Below are 7078 nucleotides of genomic sequence, written 5' to 3'. Positions count from 1 at the left end.
CTTAGCTTTTAAAAGCTGAAGTAACATATTCTTTCATTCTTTAAGAAGGGGATAGTGCAAATTATTAAAACGCATGACTATACAAGGGTTAAAAATGCCAGAAGTAGCCAAAAGGCTATTTTTCATCTGTAGTCCACTGGCCCTGATGTTAAAAAGAAAGAAGACAAAAAAGCAAAAACAAGCAGAGTTTAATCATTTAGTTAAATTCCCTTCCTGCCCAGTGAAAAAGAATGCATCTCTGTGTACCATTATTGAACTTGTAAACCAAATTAACCTAGCCTAGAAATCTAGACGCACCCTAGCGGCAGCAAGCAACTCTCCGTTGGCTTGCGAGCTGGAAAAACCAAACTCTAGTCAGGCCAATCACATTGTGTATGGAGTCGGTGGGCGGGCTTAACATAATGTTGGCAGAGTTGCGACGGTTCCGCGTGAATTCCCTGCTACTTGAAAACAAACAAGATGGCTGCTGCTGCTGGCAAACAGCGGTCTTTCAAATCGCCTTTGGCCGTGACTCTGGAAGACTTGGAGTTAAGCTTTTCTTTGAGAAAAGAACAAAGAACGGCACTGAAGTCATTCATAAAAAGGAAGGTGTGTTCGTTTTGCCGACCGGATACGGCAAAAGTTGAATCTATCAACTAGCGTCGCTCTGGTTGGTTATAGTGCTATCCTATTGCGTGCAGAGGGAATTTGAAAGACAACCGTTTATCCCGCCCCTCGGATTGAGCCCTGCCAATGGTGTGTTCCCAGACCCAACACCTTGATGCACAAACCCCAATTCCAATGAAGTTGGGACATTGTGTAAAACGTAAATAAAAATAATGATTTGCAAATCCTTTTCAACCTATATTCAACTGATTAGACTACAAAGACAAGATAATTAATGTTCAAACTGATTTGTTTGCAAGTAATTACTCATTTTGAATTTCATGCCTGCAACACGTTCGAAAAAAACTGGAACAGGGGCAACAAAAGACTGTGAAAGTTAATGAATTCTCAATCACCTGTTTGAAACATTCCACAGGTGAACAGGTTAATTGGTCATGATTGGGCATAAAAGGAGCATCCCCAAAAGGCTCAGTCGTTCACAAGCAAGGATGGGGCGAGGTTCACCACTCTGAATAACTGCGTAAGCATATAGTCCAACAGTTTAAGAACAATGTTTCTCAATGTACAATTTCAAGGAATTTAGGGATTTCATCATCTACAGAGATCATCGTCAGAGAATCTGGAGAGCGGCAAGGCCAAAAACCAACATGGAATGCCTGTGACCTTCGATCCCTCAGGCGGCACTGCATTAAAAACTGACGTCATTAATGTGTTCAAAGTGTTCAGTTCCTCTGAGCGAAGGCCTCCTGGGCGTCTCGGACCCCTTTCGATCAAACAAGGAGTCAGAGGTTTGGTTCCAGAGCCTGGAATTTGTCAGGCTAGTCTCGTCGTACAAAGGCCAACGCATCAGAAGAGCAGCTTTCAGGTTTAGAATCTCGGTGGGACCTCCAAAATGTTATAGATATTAACTGATCTCTCCATAGATACTCAAATATCGAACACAAAAGCACAGAGAACATAGAGATGGTTAAAGTGATATATCGCAAACGTTTGTGTAATTAATTACAGGGAAGTTACAGAGAAAAAGTGTCATGGTCTCACCATATCAGTTTTCCCCAGTAACTCCCACAGAGAAGTTTGTGCACATTGATTTTATACTGTCACAGAACAAACGAAATCCTTTCTGATTGAAATACAGCCAAAAACAAATCTCTCCTTATCCTATGGGAAATAGTCTCTCTACAATGCTCTATTATTGGACAAAAGTCCTCAAGCAACACTCCTCTGTGTCCTATAAGAAAACAGTATTTTCCCCCCCATTGGTGACCTTGACATATACAGGTACATTAGTTCACATTAAGTCCACATACATGGTGTTTCCGTCCGGTCTATGAAATGTCTAGTTCCTGTCACCAGAGGTAATAAAACAACATAGGCCTCTGACTACATTTCCATATCACAGCTCAGTGAACAGTGTGAGCATTTTTGAACACGTCGCATACATAAAAATGTTCAAATGATTAACAAAACTCAAAGAATCATAATTCCTTTAATAGTGTGTTAGTGCCCATGGCATGGGTAACTTGCACATCTGTGAAGGCACCTTTAATGCTGAAAGGTACATACAGGTTTTGGAGCAACATATGCTGCCATCCAAGCAAAGTCTTTTTCGGGGATGTCCCTGCTTTTTTCCGTAAGACAATGCCAAGCCTTACATGCAGCACTGTTGCAGTGGGAGTTGACAAAGGAAGTGATTGTGAGCAGCAAAGAGTGGAGACTGACAATAGTCAGCTTGACAGTCAGTGAGAGGAGCTCGTTTCTAATTTGTTGTGATGTTTCCCCATCAAGTTGTGGTAATATTATGTCCATGTCCATGAATGTCTACAAATTAACTGTCAACTCAGTGTTGACGCTGTTTATCACCGCAATGAGGAGTGGGCTGGTCTGAAAAGCGGAGGAAGGAAGGTAGGTATGCCATTTCACCTTATTTTCAGCCTTGCGGATGAGCGTGTAGCTCCTGTGACTTCAAATGCATGTATAAAAGCCAAACCCTGTTAAGTTTCCTAGACACATAACCATAGTATCAAGTTTTTTCCCAGGGTTGTTGTTATGCAGTGAAAATTTTAATACAAAAACATATAATATTTAAAATACGGACAGGGATCATTTTACACCACTATGGCTCATTTTAATAATTAGTTACATCTTGTTGATATATATACACTCAAGTAGAACTGCAAAGATTAGCCCCCTGTCAACTATTAAATTAATCGCCAACTATTTTGATAATCGATTTGAGCTAATTTTTTATGAAAAAGTCACAATTCTCTGATTCCAGCTTTTTAAATGTGAATATGTATGCATTTCTTCAGTCCTATATCTTTGAGATGTGGACAAAACAATACATTTGAGAACATCATATTGGGCTTTGGGTAACACTGATTAACATTTTTCACATTGCATTGACACTGTCACTCAACTTTTTAAGTGAAGATCTGAATGCACTTCGGCCAAAAACACAAGTGCTACTCAGGCTTCTTTGCCCGAGCCTTTACAAGAGGCCCATTTTCATAGTTAGTAAGGAGACATCAACTGTATAGGGCACTGGCACCTCAGCTCCGCGCAGTCCAGGATGACTCCAGTGTTTGCATAATCCTTAAACACAGCTGGCAGATGTGCCCATATTTTCTCCTCTGGTATCCAGATCCTCACAGCCCCTAGCACAGTGTACAGAAAGTAGCTCCACGTTTTGATGATCCGACTGACTGTGGACTGGTAGACTCCATACCGGTCAGCGAGGTCACATTGTTCTAAACCCAGTGCAAGGTAGTTGAGAAACATGAACATCTCATCAATGGGCTGCAGGGAACGAGTCTGTTCAAAAGAAATAAAATGTACATTAGGTTTCCCTCCACTTCCATTAGCCCTGATCTTTGATCTGAAAGTTGTATTGTATGGTACGTGGAAATAACTACTTACTACAGTGGAACATGGCTCTGTAAAAGTGCCTCTCTGTGCCTGCGTCACGGTCACACTGACCCTAGATAGTAGCGAGGGCTCTATTAAAGCCCAGAATCTCATGAGTAGGTCATTGGATGCAAATATACAGTAATATCCAATCTTTATTATTATTATTATCTGTGTAAATATTTTGTAAGTTTTACTGGAAAACATGTAAATAACACTTGCAAGGTAATAACACTGTTATTTAATTTGACCATTATTCATAACTAAATATTTATTTTACTATAACATTTTCTTATTTTTAAAATTTAACATTATTTGTGGCACTTGTCCTATTGAAATAGTTAATATGGGTCACCAAACCATTTATCATCCTGACAACACTTTGTCTCCCAGTTTGGTTTGGTTGTCTACCTCGGATAGGACATCAGACAACACCATGTCCAGTCCAATTCCATTATCTCTGGTAGGGAAAAGTGACATAATTAGTAAACATAGTATACATGACATTATTGTTCATTTAGTCTAGCGTTGCCAGACCTATCTCCACAGTGCTGTGAAGTAAGGTCTGGATACCAGATTACAATTAAAAACAAAAGACACTCTTTTGTATAATACATACTTAAAGAATAATATTACTGCTGGAAAGAGTGTATATTCATAAAACGGGGCTGTCTATGCAGTAGAATGGCACAAACTTTTTTTTTAATTGGTGCTACATGGAAAACCAAGAAAAGGGGTTGTGAAATTCCCTTTTGCTCAAAAGATAGAAAACCTACATTAGAGGGCTGCATTGGGATTGGGTCCCGCCGGGTCCCGCGGGACCCAACGCAAATCTCGCGGGAGCGAGCGGTTTTAACTTTGCTGCGAGCCGGAGCGGGTGGCTAAAAAAAACACTGCAGGATCGGGATGTAGCCTGCAACCCCCCCACGCCAGCAGACATCATAGATATACATATATACTGACTGAGTATATACTATATAGCCCATGTATGAGCAGACACCAGCGTGTCTGAGCCTCCCAGGACGGGGGAGCTCCGAGCCGAGGCTCCGTCCACCATCCGCCCACTCCCTCATCCTCTGCTCCTTCCTCCCCGTCTAACAGCAGCAAGCACCTGCCTTCTTTGCCTGCATCTTCTCACTATTAACCTATACAATTCCGTGTTTTCTCATGCAGGACGGGAGAAGACACAAAATCAATGCATCTTTATTATTGTGCGGGCATAAATTCTCAGAGTTTTGCGGGTGCGGGCGGGAATGGACATACACATTGCGGGAGCGGGCGGGAGTGTAACACACACGTTGCGGGTGCGGGCGGTAATGGTCAGAAATTCGCCGGGAGCGGGCGGGAGCGGGATGAAGAAAACAGTCCCGCGCAGAGCTCTAGCCTACATCTACCGGACCAATACAGCTCAACAGTGATCGCCCACTTTTTGAATGGCTCTGGTTCCGAAACTGATTTTCCCCCATTCAATATCTCCATTGACATTTCAGAAAATGCTTATATAATGAGTTTTAAGCCTGGAACCAAGCCAACCACTTACGAGATGAATCGTGACCATAAAATCTTTGATTCGGCACAAAAGAACATTTTGAAAACTGCAAAAAAGGCAAAGGTACAAGACTGTACAGAAACGATCATAGACTTCAGTGGTAGCAGCTCGCTATAGCTGTTCGCGGTTCGGTAAACATTTCCATGGCATGTCACAGCCCTGTTCATTTCCCTCCATGTGGAGTACATCAAGGGTGCTTGCACACCTATAGTTTGGTAGACATGGTGCAATTCAGGGGTGAAGTTGCAACATTGTTGCATTTGGTTGGGTTTGCATTTACGCTGCACTTTGTCAAGCACACCAGACATTGTCAAAATATGAATATAATATATAAAACTGCCCGACATTTCCTGGTCTCAGAAATAACGGAGCAACACCAAATTATATATTATATGGTCGTTATCGATATTAAATTTATCATCTCTTAAATCATATATAAGTCCGTAAATTGTGTGCAAGGTTGAAATTGCAGTCTAGTACATGCGCTGTTTTTTGTTTCACTTCCTATATTTGGGTCTAATCACATTCTCACCTAAAGTGAACTGAACTCTAGAGCACTTCGAAGCGAACCAAGACCCTTGTTTTCAAGCGGACCAGAGTTTGGTTGTTTGGTCCTGTGGTGTTTTTTTTTGGGTTGCCATTTCACTATTTACTTTAGTTAATTCAACTTATAGGGCCTATCTATGAAATTAAAAGTAAAGTGCTTTACTTGCTGACTGCTTGAGCACCGCAGTGGCCTCATTACAGTAGACATTGTCAGACAAGGACAAGACACCAGAGACTTCAGAAGTTCACTCCATGCAGGTTTATTTGCAACAGTTACATGTTAACAAGTAAACTGAGCTGCCCCGGATACATTAACTGACTACAGGCGATAGCCAATCGAATAGACAACTGAATATATGACTCTTTTTATACAGCATTTTGGGCGGTGTCAGTTGGACAAATTTATGCTCACAATTACCTCATGTTTCCTTCATCTAAGAAGGACCTTAAACTGGTTATATTTTTAATTCTGTTCCTTCCTACCTGTCTCCACTTCTTCCCTTTCTTAAGTGCACCTATGTCTTAGTGACCTAGACAGTTCATTGTCTGTTAGGTTCTTATGTATATGCTAGTCAAATAGATGGTGTATTTCAAATTATTACACAAAATTTCATCTTTTTCTGGAGATTATGGGTGCTCACCATTTCCTGGTTTCCCACACAGGTTATATCAAAAGATTATATTTATAACTTATAGTTTTTTTTTACTAATTATATTAGCCTGAGCATGGTCTAATTAGTGAAGTGGAATACATGTTGTGTATACATGTGGAAATACCTTAATTATTTCTGTCATTGATCATATTATTTTGGAACATAGCAATGCACAAGTACGTTTTTATAGTTTTATATCTATCATACTTTTCTATCTCAGCTTTGTCTCAAAGAGAGAACTCCTCCGCTCACTGACAGAATACACCTTTCTAGGCTAACATCCCTACGTTAGCTCACTCCCATCACCCTAACTTTATAATTGCTCAACCAAATATAGCTTTCAACCTGCACATCCTGTCTCTCTAACACAGACAAAAGTATCCTGAGACTGCTGGGTGTAAATTGTGCTTAAACATGATACACATAAATTAAAACATGAACACAATGTGAATTGAATAACCACCTATATTGATACATGATTAATAGTGAATCTTGCTAAACCTACATTACTTAGAAGGGTTGGGTATTGTTTTGTTTTTTTTTCGATACCGGTGCTAAAGCGGTACTTTTAAAACGGTGCAAAGAAAAAAAAGAAGGGTACTAAACAACAGTCGGTGACATTTAAGAACAACTTGTTTATTACTACGGCCATATGGTCAAAATTAAATGATTTAATAGTAATGTAATAACTATAACTTATAATAAACAATAACTTATTTCACCAGTAAATTGCTGTTGAATGACAAAAACAACCACCAGATGGGAAAAGGGTATTTTACATGTTACATTTTTTTGTAGGTTACCAGTTTCAGTGAAC

General features: G+C 40.2%; 1 long non-coding RNA gene across 1 annotated transcript; it reads right to left on the bottom strand.

The window, feature by feature from the left end:
• Positions 1-5844: 5844 nt before the first annotated feature.
• On the bottom strand, positions 5845-6772 carry LOC116062784. Its single transcript, XR_004108096.2, has 2 exons — positions 6568-6772; positions 5845-6500 (listed from the first exon to the last, which is right to left on the bottom strand). It is a non-coding gene; the product is annotated as an uncharacterized LOC116062784 (long non-coding RNA).
• Between the last annotated feature and the right edge of the window lie 306 nt (positions 6773-7078).

The sequence above is a fragment of the Sander lucioperca genome, chromosome 2 (assembly GCF_008315115.2).
Source record: "Sander lucioperca isolate FBNREF2018 chromosome 2, SLUC_FBN_1.2, whole genome shotgun sequence".
In the NCBI taxonomy this organism is placed as follows: Eukaryota; Metazoa; Chordata; class Actinopteri; order Perciformes; family Percidae; genus Sander; species Sander lucioperca.
This window is presented reverse-complemented; position numbering and strand designations above follow the sequence as displayed.